This window comes from Peromyscus eremicus, chromosome 3 (genome assembly GCF_949786415.1).
Source record: "Peromyscus eremicus chromosome 3, PerEre_H2_v1, whole genome shotgun sequence".
In the NCBI taxonomy this organism is placed as follows: Eukaryota; Metazoa; Chordata; class Mammalia; order Rodentia; family Cricetidae; genus Peromyscus; species Peromyscus eremicus.
The window spans coordinates 29,542,721-29,567,880 of NC_081418.1; positions in this window are offsets into that span (position 1 = coordinate 29,542,721).

Sequence of the window (25,160 nt, forward strand, 5' to 3'; positions counted from 1 at the left end):
TGTGTAATTATATAATCAGCCTTTTCAGGACTTAAAGCAGTGGCCCATTAAAATCCTGAATATGTATTTATGGTATGGTGCATATATTTTAATTTTCCAAACTCTTCAAAATGAAACACATCTGTTTTTCAAATTTTACTTCTTTGAGTGCTTTTCCAGTTATTTCTTGCAGGTAATGGAGCTTGGTTATTCAAAAAAGAAAAAAGAAAATAAGTACAACATTACTTTATAATTTCCTTGGCTTGATACCAAGTGATAGAAAAATCTTTCTTTAAACTTTTGATGTTAACATGGTGTTTCTTATGAAATTCTGAGGCTTCTACCACATTTCCTACAAATAGCTGATCAGTTTAATTATTACCTTGTACTAGAGGGCCTAGTAGATCCATATGGGATCTGATATGTGTTACAAACAAGGGATAATTTCTATTTCTGATTATTTGTTGTAGCTGTATAAATACAAAGTTAATTCTGAATCATCTGGAATAAGTTCACCAGCTTCAATACGTAAAACAACTCTTTCTGCATATTGAGAATCAGTAACAATATTAAGAGGTTCTGAAAAAAATCTAAGAATACAATGAGAATTAGCATATAATTCTGATTTCTGAACTAAATCATAAGGGCTTTGAGCCACTTTACTTATTTTTCCTGACTTATAACCTTCCTTTCCTGATTTATTTGCTTCAGTATAGATTGTATGATCTCCAGAAATTGGGGTACCTTTTATTGTATGAGGGAGAATTCAATTCTTTCTTACAGAAGTCTCTTGCTTTTTGGATATTTGGTACTAATCTCTCCCAAAAATTACTACAAGCTCTTTGCCAGTTTTTACTTTCTGCCCATAATGAGACAATTTAAGCATTAGCAAAATGTACCACAATTTCTGCTGGATCTCGTCCTGTTAATTGACCAAGTCCCAATTTTCCTTTCAGAATGAGTTCAGAAAACTTTTCCACATAGGTCTTTATTTTTTTACTCTGTGTGATAAAACAAAATATCCATTCTAAGATATTATCATCTATCTGCATAAGATTTCCTGTGGGAGAATGAATAGAAGGCAAAAATAACAAAAATACAATCAAGCTTTGACCAAGTGATCCACATATGCATCCTATAATTTATTTGCTACCAGAGCTAATTCTCTCTCAGCTGCAGTTGATAATTTTCTTGGACTATTTAAGTCCTTATCACTTTGTAAGGTTTGAAATGAATTACTTAGTTCTTGAGTTGTTAATCTACTTGTGGGCTGTAGTCAGTTACATCTCCCAGAAATTTTTGAAAATCATTAAGAGTTCATAATTGATTTCCCCTGATTCGTAATTTCTGTGGTTGAATTTTCTGTAAACCTAATTTATATCCTAAATAATCAATAGAATCTCCTTGTTGTGGTTTTTCAGGAGCAATTTGTAATCCCTAACAATGGAAAATTCTCTTTACTTTATCAAACACTTTTTTTCTAAAGTATCTATGTCTGAATCAGTCAATAAATATAATTCATACAATGGTAAATTATAGATTGAGTAAACTGTCTATGAATTAGTTCTAATGGCTGTTGTACAAAATATTTTCATAAAGTAGGGCTGTTTAACATTCCTTTTGAAAGAATCTTCCAACGTTCTCTTTTAACAGGCTGGGAATTACAATAAGTAGGCATTGTGAAGGCAAATTTTTCCTAGTCAATCACTATAACCGATCATCCCTTAAGTAATAAAAAATGCAAGGGAACTCCAGGTAAAGGTCCCATTGGCTGAATCACCTTATTTATGGCTCTTAAATCTGTTAACATTCTCCAATTTTCCAGACTTCTTTTTAATAACAAATATAGGATAATTCCAAGTACTGGTTGATTCTTCAATATGTTGAGTATTTAATTGCTCCTGTACCAGCTGTTTTAGTACCTGTAATTTTTCTGTTGTCAAAGGCCATTGTTTCACCCACACAGGTTTGTCAGTTAACCATTTTAAAGGTATGGCTCTTGGTATTTTTCAAAGACCAACAGCTGTTGTGCCCTTATTATATACAACCTGAACAGTTTGTGACCATATATGATAATGCCTTTTAATATTTATCTCAGAAGCATTCCTTATTTTACGGTTTGTTTCTAAGATTATGGGAATGTTAATCTGTGTTTCCCATTACAGTAACAAATCACATCTCTGTAAATTCATTGCTATGCTAGCCACACATGATTTTAATTTTCCTATCTGTCCTTCTGGCCCTATACACTTGACCCATTCTGCACTTTGTTTCACCTGAGATAAAGTTCCAATCTTTAGAAGCTGAACATATACCTACTGAAGTGGCCAACCTGAATGCCAAAATTTTGGTGAAATTATTGTTACATCTATACCTGTGTCTACTAAACCCTCAATTTGTATGCCATTTATTCATACTTTTAGCTTTGGTCTTTGATCATTTATAGAAGTTTGCCAAAATACTAGCCTTATTGTTTCTCCTGAAAATCTTGTTTTATCTACTGATGCTTTTCTGGCACCCAGAGCAGTGTTGGTTTTTAACAACAGGCATTAAATCTTTTAATTGCTCTGTGGAGGGGTTTCTCCAATACTGGAAGGGAATGATTGAACCAAATTTGATATTGGGGCCTGAAGGGGGACCCTCATGGTGTTTCCCAAAGGCAAAGTTACCTTGCCTGTCCCATGTTGATCTGAATTCATTAGTCCAATGCCAGCCTTTTCCATACCTTCTGCATATTCCAGAAGGCTAGGGCCTTCTGTTTAGATTATTTCTAGAATAAATATTGTTTCTAAGATCATCTTGCCTACAATCCCTTTTCAGATGACCTTGTTTACCACAATTAAAACATCCAACATTTTGATTTTTGACATTTTGTGAAAGCAGTGCTCTTTTCCAAGTATCATTAGAAATATGGGGTCCAATATCAACTGTATTTTGGATTCATTCATCTATGTGTGCTGATGCCACCTTTAAAATTCTAATCACTCTTTTGCATTCTGAACTAGCATTTCAAAAGTCAAATATTCAATTAATATTTGTCTAAAATCTGGATTTCATATCATTCTATTTACAGCTGATGTTAATCTTTGTAAAAAAAAAATCAGTGAAGTCTTCTTGTGGGCCTTGTATAATTTTAGTAAATGGCTCAGTCCTTTTTCCTGATTCTTCAATGCTGGCCCAAGCATTCAAAGCTGCTATATGGCATAGCACCAGATTATGATCTTCAAATATAGCCTATCTTTCCAAATCAGCATACTGACCCTCACTGAGAATTTGGTCTTGGGAAATCTCATGAGCTCTAGTCCTAACTCATTGTTCCATGGTCCTAGCTTCCTATCTCCACCATGTTCTCCATTGTAACTGAGGACCAGCTTCCAATATTGCTGTAACTAAATCCTTCAAGTCTTGTGGAATAGTTCTGTTCCTAATTGCCCGTGAATATAACATTTGTTTTACAAATGGGGAATGCATACCATATGAAATGACTGCTTCCTCAGATCTTCTCAAATCTAATATTTCTACAGGATTCCAATTAACTTCTGCATAACTTTGGGGGTTCCTATCATCTTGTGGTGATTCTTGTAGGGTAACTAGATATATTAAGGTTGATGATCTAATAACCTCAGGCTGTTCCTCTTCAGTTTCATAATGCAGTGGTGCAGTAGGTTCTACTCTAAATTCCTCTGTCTGTGTGTGAATATTTTTCTCATTTTCATTAGTAGGTTTCTCTAAGGCTGGTGTATTATCACTAGTAATTCTCTCTAAAGCTTGTGTCTTATCAATCAAATTATCTTATTTGGTACAGTTATCAAACAACTCTTTTAAGGAGAAAATATTAGGCCAGGCAGTGGTGGCGCACACCTTTAATCCCAGCACTCAGGAGGCAGAGCCAGGCAGATCTCTGTGAGTTCAAGGCCAGCCTGGTCTACAGATCAAGATCCAGGACAGGCACTAAAACTACACAGAGAAACTCTATCTCAAAAAAAAAAAAAACAAGGAGAAAATATTAATTACCAAACTGATAGTAATTGCAATCAACATTATGTCAGTCCCAGCTATGTCATTTATCCCCTCATTTACATTTTCCATCAAACTATCCCCAGTAGCACTATATGGATTCTAGCACCCTGCATTGAGATGTTCTCCATTCTTAACACTGGAAAGATCTCTCTTAAAGGATTTCCCAGGTATCTCACCAAATCTGCTGACTTTTCTGTTTGTCCGTATTGTGGCAGCAAAGTCAAGCCCCTTTCCCACTTTCCAAACACAATCCTGATTTTCAGAGTCCCAGCAAGTGGCAGCCACCTGCTGTGAATGCTCTAGTGCAGAGGCCCAGGCCAGCTGATGTGAACACTCAGTCAGTGTGGTCATAATGTCAAAATAATGTTTTACCTTCATCACAGTGCTTTAAACTACCATCAGCTGGGCTTCTCAGGCTGTAGCTTGGGGGAAATTCTGTTCTCCCAGACAATGGTTCTGTTGCAGCCACTAAAGATAGCTTTAACTAAATCTTTATCTTTCTAATAAAACTCAAAGTTCTTAGGCTACAGCAAAAACCTGCGAGCTCAGAGAGTTAGAATAGCAACTAAATTTCTCTCTTGCTGGCATCCCCTGGAAGCCACTCCCTTCTTTACTGCCCCAACTAAAAAAAAACCACATTAACCTCCACCCTGCTGCTTCCTGTTAACTACTTGCTAATCCTGCCTCTCTGAGCCCAGGTTAATTTTATTTAGTTAACCCAAATGCAACACATCTTTACATAGTCTAACAAATGCAACATAAACAACGTAACATATCTTTGCCTAGTTAAACAAATATTCCACAACAGACTAAACATCTGAAACTGTAAGCCAGCCCCAATTAAATGTTTTCTCTAATAAGAGTTGCCACGGTCATGGTGTCTCCTCAAAGTAATAGAAACCCTAAGATACAGTTATTGACTTTTCAGATAAACTCTAATTCCCTCTATAATCAAACTTTATTAATCTGTTTGTCTATTACTCATGACTACCTTATCTATCCAACTGATCATCCAGGAATATCCTTCAGTGTTTTCACAAAATGTACTTTTACATCTTATCTATGTTATTTTTCTCCTTCAAAAAATAAATAATATTATCTGATTTTATCCTACCCAATTCCTTATACTTAGCATTTTCCTACTTTTTGCATATATGGAGTGCTCATATGTATGTATATTTACATGCATGTAAGTGCACATGTATGTGAAAGTTCACATGCTCATTTGTGCACATGCTTGTGGCTGTCCAAGGTTGACATTGAGTATCCTCCTCAATTGCTCTCTGCCTTGTATGTTGAGGCAAGATCTCTTGCTAAACACAAAGCTAGCTGTTTTAGATAGTTTTGCTAGTCAGCTTGTTCCAGGGATCTCCTGTTTTCACCTCCCAAGTGTTAGGATTGCAGGTAGGCCATCATACCTATCTGCTTTTCCAGGAGCAGTAGAGATCTACTGAGCCATTTCCCAGCCCCATTTTCTTTTTATAACTGTGTAACATCCTATGATATAAATCAAATCTCTATGACAAGTCCTCTACTAAGAGACAATTGGCTATTCCCTATTATGAATTGGCACAGCCATATCTGAATGAAATGGCAGAAATCATAAAGCCAGCACAGCTGCTTGATAAAGATTCAGCAAAACTGAGCCACATAGTGGCCACCAAGCCACCTTTGGTTTTCATCTCCACCTGTTGCATACTTGGGGCACTTTTAATACTGTACAATGTGGGGATATTAGATTGATGGAAAATTCCTTATGAATCATTTATACCTTCTCTCAGAAATGTTGCTTCTAAGCTTCCTGAACATACTATTTCCCCTGCTTTTAGGGAGATATCCTTATCTACTTGAAGGTCTCCCTTATGCTTTGGAGGTTGTGACACTTAAATAAGCCAGAGGTCTCTTCATGAGGCTATGAGGCATTCTTGAAACATCTGTCCTTGTACTTACATAGGAACAAGATACTCAAAACAATGTAAATTCAAAATGGTCAACAAGATTCAGTGGGCTAGAGGAGTTGGCCACAGTTCAGATTGCAAGACTCTTCCCACTTACACTCAGACAACTACATGGCACACAATTCTGCCCTACATAGAGACATAATGATGAGCAAAGTATGGAGTGGAAAGATGATAAAAAGTATGAGATGTCAGGACCTCTCTCTCTTAGAAAAGTTAGCTCATGCAGAGCCATAATGTCATATGACCAAGGAACAACAGAATGCCAGGATTAGACATATAGACAAACTTTATAAAGATATAAATGTGAACATCGATTGTATTATGCCAGAATTTGAATAATAACTGCAGCAGCTTTGGCCTGAGGATTTTTCCTAGGCACTCTGACCACTAAGAGTTAATAATACATTTCTTGGAACATGGCAAAATGCCAGGGTGGTTCAAGATTTTTGTTTTGGTCTAGTGTCCTTGAAGCAACAAAAGCTATCAGCCTGAGAACAGGCTGTCATATGCCTCTAGATTCTCCAAAATTGGGTTCTGGGGTTAATGAATAAGAATGAAAACTCTGTTTACCAATGATGTCAAAACTTGAAGGAAAATGGTTGGAAATGATAACTCTGTTCTGTCATAGTTTATTAACAATGACTAAAAGATGAGCAAAGGGAAGTCCAAAACCAAAAATGATATGATCTATGTTTTAGAACATTATGGATGTATCCCCGCTTACTAAATTCTGTATAAATAAAGAAACACTCTGTTTGCTAGTCAGTCAGGCTGCAAGGTTCTCCCAACCACCATGGCCTGGCTCACTTCCTTCCCACACTGACTCCTTATACCCTCTGCAGGACCCATCCACTGCTGGGGGTGGATCCCGGTAACGAATAGAAGATTGCAAGGATGATAGATGCCATTATTTATATGGGTATGGATTTCTGTAGGATAAACTCTTTGTATAGGATCACTGAATCAAAAGGGAAACCTATTTGTAATTTCCATAGTCACAAATTGCCGTTCATCAAGAATCTGCTACCTCGTACTCTGATGATGGATAGATGAGTGGCTCTTTCCCCTGAGTGTCACTAAACTTTGAGTGTTACTAACCTCACAGTTGAGAAATGTGAAAATCACCATAGTTTAATATGTAATTCTTTTGTTGTAAAAGAAGTCATGGCCTTATTACAAACTAGCTTTCCATGTCTTTGCACAATTTTCTCTTGGGTTAACGATACCTTTAAAGATTAATTTCTAGCTGCTTAGTTCTGAAGAATTACCTCCTTTCTGATTTGCTTGTCTTTTGACATTGCTAATGGTAGTTTTGCATAAGTTTTTTTTAATGTAATCAATTTTGTTAACTTGAGAATAGCTCCTGCATTTCTCAAAGAAATTTAGAACTTTTCAGATCTATTTTTAAAAAGAAATGTTTTTATTTTTTGCTTAATCTAGTACTTAAAGGATTTCATTTAAATTGATGAGTTTATATTGGTGTATGGGATAAAGAAAGGATCAAATTGCATCATTTTATAGATAGAACTATCTGGGTGCCCTATAGTATATGTGTGTCCTAGTTTGCTCTTTGTTACTGTGATAAACACATGAATAAAAGCAACTCAGGAAGAAAGGGTTCATTTCATCTGACACTTCTAAGTACAGTACATCTTCAAAAAAAGCCAGGACGGGAGCTCAGGTAGAAATCTGTAAGCAGGAACTGAAGCAGTTGTCACGGAGAAACACTGCTTACTGCCTTGCTCTCCATGGCTTGCTCAGTTGACTTTTTTATACAATGTCATGACCTGCCCAGATGGCACCATTCACAGTGGGCTGGATCCTTCCACATCAATCATTAAAAAAACACCTCCACAGAGTTGACTATGGCCAATCTGATGGAGGCATTTTATCAGTTGAGATTTCTTCTTCCTAGATGACTTAGCTTGGGCTGAGTTGACCAAAACTACCAGGACAGCCGATGTTCATCAATGCTAATACATAGAGCTATAACTAAATATTTCTCTCTCTCTCTCTCTCTCTCTCTCTCTATATATATATATATATATATATATATATATATATATATATATATATAGTTACATATATATATAATGGTGAATTCTAATGTATGAATCAAAGGACATATTTATCCTCTCTTGATGATAATGAGCAATTTAGTCACTTCTGATGTTTTCTTATAATGAATAGAACATACATCAACATGCTTACACATGCCTTATCTTAATGTCTATAACACCTGCTATTTATCACTATGCTTTAACTGAGTAATTGAATTATTACTTAACTATTTCCTACTTCTTACTTATTCTTTTCCCTCTAGATAATCAGAGAAAGAAGACAATGTTAACATTTTTGGGCTTCATGACACATTTCACTAGGAAAGGAATAATTTCTCAGGAGAAAATGAAATGATATGATGTACATAAAAATTAATTTTAATGTAATTAGCATCTTGCTATGGGCCAAGAAATGCAACATCAAATTGGTTATTTGTTTTTTATTAATGAATTCACCAAAAATAGAACCAAGAAGATAAAATAAATTGCACACATATTTCTTACTATCTGCAAAGTTACACAGACACTAAGCCTTAACACACAAAAAAAGAAAAGAATCATCCAAATCAATGAACTCACTTATTTTTGATATTTTGGAGCACTGGGTATGCATGAACAGTGATACAACTTCTGTAATAAATCAAAACATGCAATATGATGAGAAATTTGTCGTGCAATTTACTTTTCAGTGATCCCAAAAGAACATATTGGCCTTATTTGGCATATCTTTCACATCATTATATTGACAAATTCAGATGTTTAAATGACAGGGCCATACAAGTTTTTACATCCTTGTATGGTAGAGGCAAATGTTATGCCTTTCAAAGTACATTCCCAGAAAGGTTTCAGGGATTAAAAGCCTGAGTTTTAAGTGGATGGAATCCACATCTCCTCCTGAACTATAATTGATTTCCTTTCTTGCCCAACTATTATATTAAGAGCTACACTAAAATGGTCACCAATAGGCTGGAGCTGTCCCCTTTTAGAACTAATGAAACTTATGATAAATAAATTAGCAACTTTTGTTCACTTTGAAGCTTTCCAGAGACTCAAATTTATATATAGTTAAGAGGCAATCTTGAAAGTATTTTCTATTAACAATAACATACTGTTCTCTCACGAAAGGCAGTGTTTAAAATGACATCTTTTTAAAGTAAGAAAATTTATTATATGATAATTTCATAGATAGAAGAATTTTCTGTTGCAAAGTAAAATTACTATTTTTCTATAAGTGCCATAGACACTTAAGGCAAGGGTTTGTGTTACAATTAATATAGACCTGAAATATTCATGAGTTTTGAGTCTTGAAGCAACATCATCCATCATGTATGTACATTCAAGCCAGATTTTATTTCTATATGCTGTTTCACTGTACTTACTGTTTTCCTACAGGAAGAACTACAATTACATTATTCAGAAAATAAATTGCTACAATAGTTAAGATAATGTAAGACTTGGTGACTTTGTTTAAATTTGCATGTTTTGTTTATTCAAAATATTTCCATAGCCACTTTGATTACTGAATAAAACTTTCAAAACCCCTCATTACTTATTTATAACAGATATTATTCTACCCAGGGAGCACGGGGTTGTAGACAATAATTCCACAAATATTACTAAGCACTCACCCCACTTGCCCACAAGAAAATATTTGTTTTAAAAATAATGAGTACTTCTAGGACACACAGGAATTCCTAGCCAATTGCCTCAGTAATCCCCAAAGTATGTCTCATAGTTTTATTTTATAATTCTATTTTTCACATTGTTTACTAAAAAGAAGACCATTGTTATTAATATTTATTGACTATTATTATTAATATTTAATATTAACTTTTAAGAGAAATAGACATTATTCCTTTTTGCTTTTTTTAAACATTGCTTCTAATCTAACTAGCAATTTAAAAAGAATTATTTCTCGCTCTAGGTTCATATTACAAATAAACCTTAGCATATTTTTGGTGCAGTAGTGTGGAGTCTTCTCAACCAAAACAAACAAAAGGATTTTGTTCTTAGAGTAGAAAATGGGGATTTTAAGCCACCATTTGCCTTAAGGTTATAAAGGACAGGAGTAACTCACAGTACCAGTGGCCTCTGCGCTTGCTGAGAAACTGGTGGATCTCAGATCATTACCAGGAGGTTTCAGACTTGAATGTGGGACGGAGCTTCTGTCTGCTTAGGGAAGAGGTGACCTAGAACTGTCGGTAGCCCTTTCTCCTGTGACACAGGGCCTCTGTTCTAGGAGAAGAGCGCAAGATTGCAGCAAATAGGTGGTAGGGACAGAAAAAAAAATCAGTGAGTTGTATTGTTGTTCAAGTCTCCTCTGGTGTCTGCAGCTGCTTTCATTGGTACACGCAGCTGGTAAAACCTCACTCAGCTGCCTTAAGTCAGTTCAAATTGTGCCCCGGACACACGCAATGAGACATCAGAAATCAGAGTTTTGCAAAGTAGAGACCTTAACATGTGGACGGGGCAGGCCACTTCCAGGAGATAATAACCTGTTGAAAGACTAAGTGAGTTAAATCTCATTCCGGTCTTCCTTTAGGACACAGGCTGTGTACCAGAGCTGTGACTCGGGAGCACTCTATACCTAGAGCCAGGGTGTAGAATGTGCTGGTGACTTCTTACAGCCATCCACAGGTTACGAGATCAAGAAGAGCTAGGATTACAAGCATACTCGTTAAAAAGAAAAGCCATTCAGGTGATCAACAGTTTCATTAGGAGAAGCCCTTTCCACCTATGGCCAGAAATTCAAGTTAATGGAGGATTGAAAGTCATGCATCCTGCTGAATTATAAAGGCTGAATACTGTCCTATACTAATGTAGTACGTGGCTCTTCAAGAATCGGAGGTGTATGAGTCATCAAATTCTGCCTAGTTCCATTTCAAAAAGTCCTCAATTTAAAAAAAAGGGTCAGCCAAGGGACATGGTGAAGTCTTCATTACCTCAGTCTGTGACAGTGACTTCAGTTTTCAAAGTACTTAAAGTGAAGATGGATATAAAGACACAAGCTTGCTCCTATGAGATTGAGTCTAGTAATACAAGAATTCTACTTCACACACATAGAATAAAATAGTTATCAAAATATCTCCCGTCATGCATTTTTATATTATGATATTGATGCTTCTCCTACTGCACAGTGTGGTCTGTGGTCTCTTTGATTCTAAGTGGAGCTTGATGAAGCCAGTTCAGAAGATGCTCTGCACTTTCACCTTGCTTTCTAGGCATGTCTTAGAACCCGGCTACCATGATATCCTAATGTTTAAACCATTTCAGGTAGAAAGAACACACAATAACCATCACCAACTAGATTTGTGAATGCACCTCCCAATAATTATTGCCCAACCAGTGAGGGAATGGACTTTCTCAACTAGGTTTCAAGTCATTCTTCTAAAACCCTAGAACAGAAGCAGGTTTTTCTTCTGTCTAAGGTTCCCAAGAAGTCTGTGAGATCCAAAAAAGGATTCAGTAGCTGGACCAACAACATTCAGAAATGGTTTTACAGTCATTTATGGCTTTTATAGTGAAGGACATAGATTAAAATTAGCAAAGGTCCGTGTTGGAATCAGAGAGAGAACAGGCACAAGCATCCCACCATCTGTCCTGGTAGAGCTATGTATACAACGTTCAGTTCTCTCAGCCACGATATGTCACTATTCTGCCAATACACTGCTAACCAGGAAGCTCACTTGAGCTTTGCTGGCCAAGATTTTCATTCATACCTTTATGACCAAACTCATTCAGTCCTTCATCACTCAAAATGTCAAACTGATATCCTGTTTTCACATTGTTAGTATATATTATGTGGTATGGCATAGGCTCTTGTCAGGGAGGGTGTTCTGAGGGTTTACAGGTTGTCTTCTAGAAGCAGTCAAAAGGTTATCTTTGATTTGGGATATACAGGGTCTAAATACCCAAAGTCTGTAAGTTAACCTATGGCACACAAATCTAGTTCATAAAAGTGACAAAAACTTCCACCTTTCTCTCCAAAATATGTACTCTTATAACCCAGATACCACATTGTGAGTAGGTTCAAATTGGTTCATGAAAAAAGAACACTTACAGAGATTCTTGTCAATGGTCCTGATCAACAGCCAACATCAAGCAGATATGTAAAGCCACCACTAGTTGATTTGGGCCCCAGCCAGATGCCTGAGACATTCCCAGCCTTTAAGACTTCTGGCTGAGGCTCCATGTATCAGAGAAGATTACTTTCCACTATGCTCTGTCCTAATTCCTGGCCCACACAATTTCTAAGCTTTCTCATGTGGCTGTTTTATGCCACTGGCTTTGGGGTGATTTGTCATAAGCATTAGAGCAGTGGTTCTCAACCTGTGGGTCGTGACTCCTTTGGGGGATCACATATCAGATATCCTGTATATCAGACATTTATATTATGATTCATAGCAGTAGAAAAACTACATTTACAAAGTGTCAATGAAATACTTTTGTAGTTGAGGGTCACCACAACATGAAGAACTGTTCTAAAGGGTCGCAGCATCAGGAAGATTGAGAGCCACTGCTCTAAAAGGTCAACTACACTTGGGGTACTAGAATTAAGGTGCTGCCCAGTAAACAAACAGAGGGCAATGGGCAGGACTGAGAAGAGTCCCAGAGGGCCTTGAGAACTCTATACGGAAGTCTAAACAAGCTTTAGGACTGTCAGTGGGAGCGTAGAGTCTGGGAAATATCACAAGGAGCTGGGAAAGGACAGGAATGTTAGACAGCCACAATCAGTGTGCAGTGACTGTTGTCCACAGTGACACCCATGATAAAAAAAAATATGCCCAGAATTTTACTATTACACACAGTGTGTCACCTGGCTGATTCTCACCACCTGTGATAAAATGTGAAAAGAGAGAAAAATTAAAGAATGAACTGCTTAAAATAGAATACTACTTTCTGTTTCGTTCTTTCTTTTTCTTTTTTTTTGTTGTTTCTGTTTTGTTTTTCAAGACAAGGTTTCTCTGTGTAGCCCTGGTTGTTCTGGAACTCACTCTCAGGTTGGCCTTAAACACACAGAGATCCACCTGCCTCTGCCTCCGGCGTCCTGGGATTAAAGATGTACACCACCACTACCCAGCTTTTTTGTTGTTGTTGCGTTGGTTAGTGTTTGGAGTTTTGGATTTTCTGTTTCTTATACTCAAAATTTCCGTATGGCAAATGTCTTTTAAGTTAGGAATTGAAAAATGACTTCAGAATGAAATCAATCCAAGATGTTAGCTAAATGCCTTCAGTAAGAAGCAAGCAATATCTAACCCAGTATTAACACAATGTAACTGAGAGAGAAGGCATTCCAAGGACCCTAAGAGTGTGCTTCATAGATGATCTGAAAGAAAAAGGATTTCCAAGCGTATTAAATGTGCTAATCCGTGAAAGTGTCGCACTGGAAACAGAAGCTAGAAAAAGATAATCTGAGAGAGACTTGTGGCTGTGACTTGGACCCAGTAGAATTAGCTATACACAAATACACAAGAAATCCCCAAGGTGAAGTAATTATAATAACAAAGGATGAAAGGGACTACATCAATATGAAACGAAGAGGACTTTAAACCCCTGACTTCTGAAGTCAGGAGGTAAGAGAATGAGAAATGGAGTACTTTTGATAGAAAAAGAATGATTCAGAGAGAAGAAGCAAGAACTATGCAGAAGAGGAGGCAGAAAGATTGCAAGAGCCAGAGGGATGGATGCCACCAAGGGAACTGTGCTTTCCAAACACAACAGGACTAATGCACACATGACCTCACAGAAACCGTGGCAGCACACACAAGGCCTACCCAGGTTAAAGCCGGACTGGTCCCAGTGCTGAGACGGGGAGGTAGACAAGACTTCCCATCCCAAACCAAGAAGATATCTCCAACAGACAACTGCTTGCAAAGGAATTAGCTTTCTCCAATGGAATCTCAATGGGTATATTAACTGTACTTAAGAGGCCCGTACCCAGTAGTAGATGGCCAACACAAAATGAACTCAGTGATATTTTTGTAGACTTTTTGTCTCATATTCCTTTATCTGGGATTTTTTTTACTGTTTTTTTTTTACTGGTCCTTTGCTTATATATTATGGTTTCTGATTTTGTGTTTTTATGGGTTTTGTTTTATGTGCATATGTGTGTGTGTTTATGGGTTTTCTTTATCCTTTTTTCTTTTTCTCCTGTTTATTTTTTTATTCTACTTCATTTTTTGCCTGTTTGTTTTTTAAGGAGAGAGACAAAAGGCCTGGAATTGGATGGGTAGGGGAAATGGGGAGGATCTGGGAGAAGCTGAGGGAGGAGAAACCATGATCAGAATATATTGTATGAAAAAACATTTTTTTCAGTTAAAAGAACAAAAAACAGGCCAGCAGGTTGACACTATCTAAGGAGCAGGAAAAGGTGCTAGTTAAGAAAGCAGCACATTGTTTGCTGGATTTCAGAACTGCAACAGAGCAGTGACTGCTGTACCCACTTTTGCAAGCAGATTCTAGAACTGTCTCAATGGAATGTGTGTGTGTGTGTGTAAAGGATGGATGACTTTCCCTTTTAATACAGAGCCTTTCCAATCAAGAATCATATTCTGAGGGCCTCAGCTAATTAACCACACCTGAGGATTATCTACACCTAGGCTTGACTTAGATGTTACATATTAGAATTTGGGATGCAGAAACTTAAGGAGCATAGGACAGAAATGTTACTGTATTTGACATTCAGAAAGAATGTGAGCGTCTGTGTTTACAGTTGAGGAGGCAAAAGGTCACATTTCTCCCATTCCTCACACTCTTTTCTCTTTGACGTTCATCAAACTGAGGTGGGGGGACTTTGTCTTCTCCCCTTGAACACGGGCAGATCATTATGATTATCTCAAACAATAAACAGGATAGATGAGGCAATATGGGGTGGGGGGAGCAGACCACTAGTGTATCATGAATTCCACTTCACTTACGTGGGATGTTTTCTTTTGAAACCCAGTCACCATGCTGTGAAAAAAGCCCAGCAACCCTTAGGAACCTCACAGAAGAAAGCCACTGTGACTCCCGCATCACATGCCAGCCACGCAGTGCCCTTGTGCGGCATCTCAATAGAGCCATTAGCTAGTGCGTGAACAGACAAGGCATCCTTCCCTTTCCTTTTTCACTGAAGATTTGTGAACAAGACAGATGGTTTTTGGTTGTTTTAGTCTACTGTTTGAAGGCAACTGATAATACAAAAACAGACAGAAGTTTATAGAATCCTGTACAACAATGATTTGCAACTGGAAATGATTTTGCTTCCCAGAAGGCATTTGGCAATATCTGAAGACAATTTTAGTTGTCATAACTAGGGTATGATGCTACTGGCGTCTGGTAAGTTGACTTCTGAGATATTGTTACACATTCCACTATACACAGGATAGTCTTCTACAATAAATGTCAAGTGTTTCAAAGCATACTGATTAAAGTTTTCCCTGAAATAAAAAATGACAGACAGTTATTGTAGGCTTCAAGTCCAGACAAAGAAGAAAATAGATCATTTCCCTATAGCATCCCAAATATTTTATCCTCCAAATGAACTTCTTTCCATGAAGAAAATCTCAAATGATTCCTCTGTGGAAGATTATCATAGAAGACAACACATAAGGAAAAACAAACCAATCAACCCCCAAAAAACTTCTGAGTAAAAAGCCATTGTATCTAGAACAGAAGATCAAGGAATCAGCTCCACTAAGTGTAAGCTAGTTCTGCTGTTCCCATTCTTCCAGGGTGTAATTTTGCTGTAGGACAATGTAAAACAGAACCTACCATTTCTGGTTTTTTATATTGAGCTTTCTTTTGTCTGGCCTCCTTATTGTTCTACCCAACAGCAGCCAGTTCACTTGCAGTAGGTAAAACAGTAACCTCCAAAGTTCATAACAATCCAGAACTTCAGAATGTGACCTTATCTGGAAGTAGTTTTCTCAGATATACTTAGTTAGGATGAAGTCATAGAGATGTGGGTGGGCCCTAAGGCCAATGACTCGTGTCTTTTTAAAGAGAGGAAAGAGATTTGACCATAAGCATACACAAAGAGAAGATGACCATGTAATGGGGGAGGGACAAATTGGAGGGATGCCAGAGAATGGCAAGGATTGCCAAAAGATACCCAAAACCAGGAACACTAAGGGATAATTCCTTCCTGGAATCTTCAGAGAAAGCATGGTTCTTTTAACACTTTGATGTTTGTGTTTCCAGTTTCCAGAACTGGGAGAAAATGCATTTCTGTTGTTTTAAGCTACTCAATTTGTAGTCATTTGTTCTGGCATTCCTAGTATAAACAATCACAATCCATTCTAAATTGAGTATTGTTATATATTTAATCATTTAGCCAATTATTAGGGGACAGAGAGATGGCTCACTGGGTAAAGCAGCTTGCCACCAAACCTGGTGACCTGAGTTCCACCTCAGAGAGAGAAGAGACTCCTGTAAATTGACCTTGGACCTGCACAAGCACAGAGTGGCACACACACCAATACCCCTTCCCCCCAAATCACACATACAATAAAAATGAATGGAATGTTTTTGTTTGGTTAGTTTTGTTTTTTGTTTGTTAGTTTGCTTTTGTTGTTTATTTTGGTTTTGGTTTTGGTTTTTTAGCAATAGTGTTTCTCTGTGTAACTGGGCTGTCTTGGAACAGTCTGTGTTGACCAATATGGTCTTGAACTCAGAAAGTCACATGTCTCTGCCTCCTAAGTGCTAGGATTAAAAGTGTGTGACATTACATAGAAAAGAATTGAGTCAAACATGAATCAAATGAATTTTTGTCATCCAGATAGCTTGGATTTAGAGCAGGGTGCAGGAGTTTTATTTAATCATAAGACTGATATATTTTGAAAAGGTAGAGGAGAGACATTTTGGAAATGTATTCATAGAATAAAGTGTACATCAGGGAATGGACATAAATGGCACTAGTTATTATCTGCTTCAGTTTCCCACTAACCATTCTGGACCTCTCATTCTGAGGACTTTGGCAGGTACTAAAGGAATCCTATTATTGTATTCCACCCCATTCATCACCAACTCTTGCCTCCATAGAAAATTGTCACCCTCATTTTTGTGGTAATGGTTAGCATGCGTTTTCTTTTAGTTTCACAGCTCAGATGAATGTTCCTATGCAGTATGACCTATTCTTAGTGTTGTCCATCACAAACAAGTGAAATGCTACGTAGTTGTTTGAAAGAAAATGACCCCCAAAGGGAGTGGCACTATTAGGAAGTGTGATCTTGTTGGAGGAAGTGTGTCACTGTGGAGGCGGGATTTGCAGGCTCATATATGCTCAAGCCATACCCAGTGAGACTGACTACTTCCTGTTGCCTGCTTATCAAGATGTAGCCAGCACTATATTTACCTTCACACTGCCATGTTTCACCACAACAATAATGGACTGAAACTCTGAAAATGTAAGCCACCTCAATTAAATGTTTTTCCTTTGTAAGAGTTGCTGTGGTCATGGTGTTGCCTCACAGCAATAGAAACCCTAACTAGGACAGAAGTTGGAACCAGGGACTAGATTATTGCTGTGATAGGCCTGGCCATGGTTTTGTTTGGATGAATTGGACTTAGGTACTTTGGGTTAGGAAAGTAGTGGAATGCTTTAAACTTAATGGGCCATACTAGTAGAAGCATGGAAGACAATGGTACTGATAGTGATTTGAACTGATTGGGAGCTGGCTCAAGAGGTTTCAAAGGAGAAGAATTTTAGTATGTTGCCTAGAAATCATTCTTCTGATATCTTGGTTAAGAATGAGGCTGCTTTTTTTACCTTGTCCGAAAAGTTTGCCTGAAGCTAAAGTGAAGAGTTTGGATTTATTCCCTTGGCAGAGGAAATCTCAAAATGGCCTAGTATAGATTGTTTTGTGGTGAAGACATATAATGAAAAGGAGCAAGCTGAGCACAGAAAAATATTTGAGGAGAAAAGGAGCACCAGGAAGTGGAATGGAGCTAAGTCCTGTATTCAAGGAGATAAACAGATTGAGAAATGGAATAAAGGGAGTGGTGACCTCAGGGTAAAATCCCACCCAGCTAAATTTCCAATTTGTGAAAGGAATTAAAGGAAAACAGAGCATGGTGGTACATTTCTTTAATCCAAGAATTTAGAAGGCAGAGGCAGGCTGATCTCTGAGTTTGAGGCCAGCCTGGTCTACAGGTCCAGTTCCTGGACAGCCAAGCTTAGGCAGTAAAGGACAGACGGCTGGTGAAGATGTCATTGAATGAAGTAGCCCTGTTCCAGGCCCAGTAAGCAGCAGAACTTGGCAGCTTCAGCCATGGTCCTGGTTTTAGAGTCAAATATAGAAGAAAGGCATTATGGAATCTTCCTCTATGACTAAGGAAAGCTGCCGAGGCCAGGCATGTGTCAGGGGTGTCGCTAAATGGGGCCTACAGAGGCCATTGTGTAAAGCTGTGAAGTTAAAGACTGAATTGCTTGGAGACCCCAAGATGTTGGAGATGCCAGAGCCATGGGATTCTTGTTAAGGAGACCTGTCAATAGGCAGCGGAACCAATCCAAGAGAAAAAAGTGTGTTTCAGTCAACAAAGCTAAAAGGAGTTGGAGATCTGAAGAGTATTTTGACAACAGACACGGAGATACAGTTTGGAGTTTGCCAAGCTGGTTTTTGGTCTTGTTTTGTTTCAGTATTTCCTCACTATGCTTCCTTTCCTATGTTTTGGAATGGTAATATATATCCTGTGCCTTTATGTGTTCGAGGTATGTGATTTGTTTTTTGGTTTTGATTTTATAGGAGATTCCAGTTAACAAGATTGTATGAATCTCAGAGACTTTGAACTTTATTTAGACTTTTTAATAAGTTTGAGACTGTTATAGACTATGGTGACTTTTGTAGTCAGACTAAAGGTACTTTTTGCATTATGATAAGCCTTTGTGGGATTGGGAGTCGAATGTGGTGGCTTGCAAGAAAATGGCTCCCAAAGAGAGTGGCACTATTAGGAGTTGTGGTCTTGTTGGAGTAGGTGTGGTTTTGTTGGAGGAAGTGTGTCACTGAGCTTGAGGTCTCATATATGCTCAAGCCATGCCCAATGAGTCAGACCACTTCCTGTTGCCTGCATATCAAGATGTAGCCAATACCATGTCTGCCTACATGCTGCCATGTCCCACCTTGATGATAATGGGCTGAACCTTTGACAATGTAAGACACCCCAATTAAATATTTTTCCTTTATAAAAGTTGCTATGGTCATGGTGTTGCCTCACAGCAATAGAAACCCTAACTATTAATAAAGATATGCTGTCTTAAGTCTTTTAATCTATAGGTGGACTCCCTCCATCTGTTTTTCCCCTCATAATATTTCCATTGAAACTCTGATTCATCTGTTTGTTAGAATTTCCCCCAGTCAAGATTTTGCTGCTTTGACATTCGTTATTCAGGACAATATATTCTTGTATCCAAGTTATTTACTACTAAGTAGAAGCTGGAAAAGAAGACTAGACCAGATTTAGATGTTATCCTTCTGGGAGCCCTTAGGGAGGGTGTTAGGCACATAACATGTTTATCTCTTTTGTGATGGTAGCAGTCAGTGGTGATGCATCTTACTCACTGTATGTTATGGAATGATGATATTCTATCCCTTCATTATTAGTTTAGAATCTCCTGACACACTTTTTAATCTTTAGTTTTATAGATTATTGAAAATTTCAGAAAGGCTGGATAAGTCCTGAGTTAATGGTCTTTACTTGTTTCTTTAAATGATTATTGGGTTCCCTAGCATTCTCTAAAGGTGGTTCATCAAGATATATAAATATAAATATATATATATATATATGTAACATTATTTATCTATATATAATGAATTGAAAAATATTTGATGAATTTCAATCTGCTATAATTAATATCATTAATAATAATAACTATTATTATTAAAATCATAATCATTATTAAAGATCAAACTGATCCCTTTTGGCCTGTAGAAGACACTTCTAGCTGGCTTCTGATTTTACTTTTAGTGTATTTATATTGTGTGTATGTTTGCATGAATATACTTTCACATGTATGTAGGTGCACTATGTCCGTACACAAAGGCTGTAAGAGAGTGTCTTGTGTTATCCCCTATCCCTTTGCCTAATTCTTTGAGGCAGGGTTTCATCCTTGAACACAGGGCTCCTGGGCTCCTGGGCTCCCGTTTTCAGTTTGGCTAGAAGCCACAGGCCCCTGGAATCCTCCTGTCTCCACTCTCCTCAGACCTGGAGCTATGTAAGCAGTTATGGTGCCCCTGGACTTGTTAGCTGAGGGCTATGATCTGAACTCTGCTCCTTATGATTGCTGAACAAGCATTCTTAACTGCTGAGCCATCTCTCCAGCCTCCCACTTCTGACTTCTTTTGAAATGACCCCAGAAAGTTTTTACGGCTCTCTCTTCTATGAAATATCTTCAGCTTATCCTGGATACTTTCTGCTGGGGCCAGTCATTTTTCCAAGAAGTTCTAGGTTTCATTTACTGAAACATTGTATTTCAAATTCATAGTCTGTGCACTAGGGATATTTATTACTAGTAGGTTATTGTTTGTAAGCCTTTTGTGGGAATACAACTAGTATACATCAGATAAGTTAGTTAATAATAGTAAAAAGCTAAACTATTTTACTCTTAGGATATTGATTTTCCTTTTCTTTTTAAATTCATACATAGAATCCCATTTCTTTCTTTTTCTTTTTCATGTATTCTTCTATCATATATTATATCACAATGGCAGTTTCCACTCCTTTGTCTCCTTCTAGTCCCTCCCCTCTCCCCCAGATCCACTCTCCCCACTTCCCTTCAGAAAAGGGCAGGGCCTCCCACGGATATCAACCAAACATCCTATATCAAATTATAATAAGACTAGGTGTATCCTGCTGGACAAGGCAACCCAGCTGGAGGAAAAGTGTCCCAAAAGCAGGCAAAAGAGTCAGAGATAGGCCCTGTTCCCACCATTAAGAGTTCCACTAGACAAGCAAGCTACACAACCACAACATATATGCAGAGAACCCAGCTTATACCCATGCTGTGGGGACCTGCCCCACCAGGAACTTAGGTCACCTGTGAAGAGGTGGCCTGGAACCAAGGAAAGGCAAGTAAGTGCAGTGCCGCTTGCCCGTTCCCCAGCCTCCCTCTTACCCGGAGACAATCAGATGCATCGGGGAGTCAAGTCAAGCAAGAACTCGTTTATTGATGGGCAGTAAGCCTCTTTTATACCAGAAAACCTCAGAACCCTAGGAGGGGATGAAGGAACCAACCAATCATTTTAAAGATCACCCTATTTACAAGTTGTTTATGCCCTGACATCATCTCCTGTTTTTAGCATAAATAACTTGAGCTGACTTCCTCTCATTATTTGTCTCTAATCTCCATACAAACAACCCAAGCTAACTTCCTCTTAGCCATCCTTTGTATCTATTCTCTGCACAAACAGTAAACTAACTTCCTCTGGTACCATTTGTATCCACTCTCTGCACAAACAGCTTAAAGCTTAAGCTCTATTTATCTAAATTTCTTTCAGCACCCTCTTTGCAGCCCATGTATGCCCCACACCATGCAGGTTTCCCAATTGTAGGTTCAGTTTCTGTGAGTCCCCATGATCCCTGGTTACTTGATTCTATGTTTCCTTGCAGTATCTTTGACCACTGTGGTGCCTACAATCCTTCCTTGCCCTTCTCTGCAGGATTCCCCAAGCTGCACCTAGTGTTTTGCTTTGGGCCTCTGCATCTGCTCCCATCAGTTGCTGGATGAAGCCTCTCTGATGACAATCATGCTAGGCTCTGATCTATGAGCGTAGTAAAATATCATTAGGAACCATTTCATTGACTTTTTTTTTTTTTAAACCAGTCATGTTTGGTTCTATCCTAGGTCGCTGGGCTGTCCAGCCTCTGGTTTCTGACAATTCAGGCAGTGACAGGTGCAGGCTCTCTCTCCTGGGGTGGGCCTCAAGTTGGACCAGTCATTGGTTGGCCACTCCCACAAATTCTGTGCCACCATTATCCCAGCACACTTTCAGGCAGGACAAATTGTAGGTTGAAGATTTTGTGGCTGACTCGGTGTCCCATTCCCTTCACTGGAAGTTTGGCCTGGTTATAGGAGATGGCTGGTTCAGGCTTCATAACACCCATTACTATGAGTCTTCAATGAGGTCAAGCTCATAGATTCCAGGGAATTTCCATTCTACAACACCCGCAAAATGCCCCGCAATTCCAGTCATCTCTTCCAGTACTCTCCCACAGTCCACCAGAGAAATCTATTCTATTTCCCCTTCTCAGAGAGATCCATAAGCCCGCTCTTGAGCCCTCCTTGTTACTTAGCCTCCCTAGGTCTGTGGATTGAAGTATGTAGAATTCTATTTTTTTTCTTTTCTTTTCTTTCCTCTTTCTTTCTTTTTTTTTTTTTTGTTGTTTTTTGTTTTTTTTTTCAAGACAGGGTTTTTCTGTGAAGCCCTGGCTGTCTTGGAACTCACTCTGTAGACCAGGCTGGCCTTGGACTCACAGAGATCCACCTCCCTCTGCTTCTGGCTCCTGAATGCTGGAATTAAAGGTATACACCAACATCATCTGCAGGATCCCATTTCTTAAAGTTGCAGTAAATGATAAAATTACATGATCCCATATCTACATGTTTTATTTTATGTTGCACATATAATAACAGATCTATGCTATCAACAACATGAATACTAAAAACTCAGTTAAAATTCTATATACTGTATTCCCACTTGCTGTGTTGTGTATTCCCACTTGCTGTGTTGGCCATCTATATTGTCAGGACATAAGTTCATAACCATGCTGAGTTCACAATATTTTGCTTGAATATCTTATTATTTTCTTCTGCTGTTGGGGGTTGCTGTAGAGTAGACTGATGATAGTTTCCATTCTACTATAAATCAAATGCTTTTTTTTTCCAAACTATCCAGACATTCAAATAATTTATTTTCCCCACTGTTCAAAGAGACATCCCCCTTGGATGTCTCTTTGTGCTGGTTTTTCTGAGTTAATACTTATGTTTATTTATTGTACTAGTCCAACAACATCTAGTTTTAAATGATCTTATTTTTATTATTTAGTGAAGCTTTCTTGATTTATGTTTGGGATATTTGTTCTTTTGGTTTGGTTTTCTTCTCCTGCAATTCTGATCATGTCCAACACCTTTCATTTTTACCTCATCATCTTTTTTTCAGTATCTGTTACATTCTCTAGAATACTCTAGCCTTATACAAATTCATTTGTATATACACTTTTTTTTTGTCCTGGGTGTGGTAGTACAGGTCTGTAACTCCAGGAACTCCAGCCTCTTGAGAGGGAGAAGCAGGAAAATAAAAGATTTTTTTTATTCTTGTAAACTTTTCACAATATTCTCCATTTACATAATATTATTTATCTTTAATTTTTTTTCCCCTGAGTTCTATCACTTTATGCTGTACCAAGCTTTTTCTTTTGGGGTGGCCACCCAGCTCCCAAATCAAGATACAGAGACTTCTTACTCATTATGAATGCTCGGAGTTACCTCATGCTCATTTTTTGCTAGCTCTTATAACTTAACCTATTTCTCTTTATCTATGTTTTGCCTTGGGGCTTTTTTTTTTTTTTTTTTTTTTTTTTTTTTTTTTTTTTTTTTTGGTTTTTCGAGACAGGGTTTCTCTGTGTAGCTTTGCGCCTTTCCTGGAACTCACGTGGTAGCCCAGGCTGGCCTCGAACTCACAGAGATCCGACTGGCTCTGCCTCCTGAGTGCTGGGATTAAAGGCGTGCACCACCACCGCCCAGCTACAGCCTTGGGGCTTTTTACCTTTCTTTTCTTCTGTATATCTTACTTTTGCTGTCTCTCCATGGCTGGCTGGCAGCTCTCTTTCTCCCTTGTTTTCTCCTCCTTTTTATCTCAAGTCTAGATTTCTCCTCCTACTTATTCTCTCTTCCCACCAGCCCCACCTATCACTCTCCTGTGTAGCTATTGGCAGTTTAACTTTTTATTAGACCAATCAGGTGCCTTAGGCAGTCAAGGTGAATCATTCATACATCTTTACATAATTAAATAAACGTACAAATGTAACACATCTTTACATCATTAACGAAGGCAGCAGAAACCAATGTAACACACCTTTACGCAGTTAAAGCAATATTCTGCAGCATAAACAAATGTAACAAATCTTTGCCAAGTTAAAATAATATTCTGTCACATAATGCCTGAGGTTTTATAGTTACAATTCAACAATTCTTTACATATATCAAGCTTTCCATTTCTTTGGTCTTGTTTACAGTAATGGATTACAGGCTGGGAAAATGGCTCATCAGGAAAAGACACTTACTGCCAAGTCCCAAGACCAGAGCTCAATCCCAGGCACCTCTGAGATGGAAGGACAGAACAGACTCCAACAAGTAGTCCTATGACCTTGTCCACACTTACACTTACCTGTGCACTCATGCCCACTCCATCCCCACAAGCTAATACGTAAGTAAATGTAAAAACTGTTTTAAATTAAAATCACAGCTCGTTGTTTTGTTGTGCATTCCTCATCTGTAGGAATATTTTTCTGATCTGTTTTTCTTTTGTCTTTTCTTTTGATGAATTTCTTTGGATTTTGCCCTCAGAACTTACTGCAGCTCATTTTCACACATTACTCATTGTTTTTGTTTGCAATCAGACAAGGTTTAGAAAAATTTTGCTGACTTCACAGAGCCCTAGTCTTAGTTTTTATGAAGTGTTGAGAAATACAGCTGTGTTTGGGCCCCCCCCCCAAACCCTCCCGTTTTCCTCCTAGCTAAGCACATGAAATATGGCTAGTGTTACTAAGAGGGTAAAATGTAAATTTATAAACACTCTTTAAATAGCCACATGCAGTTAGTGCCTACCAACCAGGTAATATTTTCTTCATTGTCTCTTGTCTAGTGCTCACTGTTGACCACTCAGGAAGTAGTTTCCTATTATGGATCTTTATTCAGGAGGGAGAGAGTCAGTCAGTCAGTCAGTCAGTCCTGAGTCCTAGCCATTACTTTTGAGATAGTACAAGGGTGAGATGCCTTCAACCTCTTGAAATTTCAGCTGCCTAGGGAAAAAAAAATGGCCTGAAATTCTTCATAGTAACAGACCAGAGAACATTCCAGTTACCCTGTCCACCGGCCACTGTTCTATAATTTCCTCCCCTCCCCCACCGAAGAATTGCTTATCTATGTCCCATGACTCCGGATGCT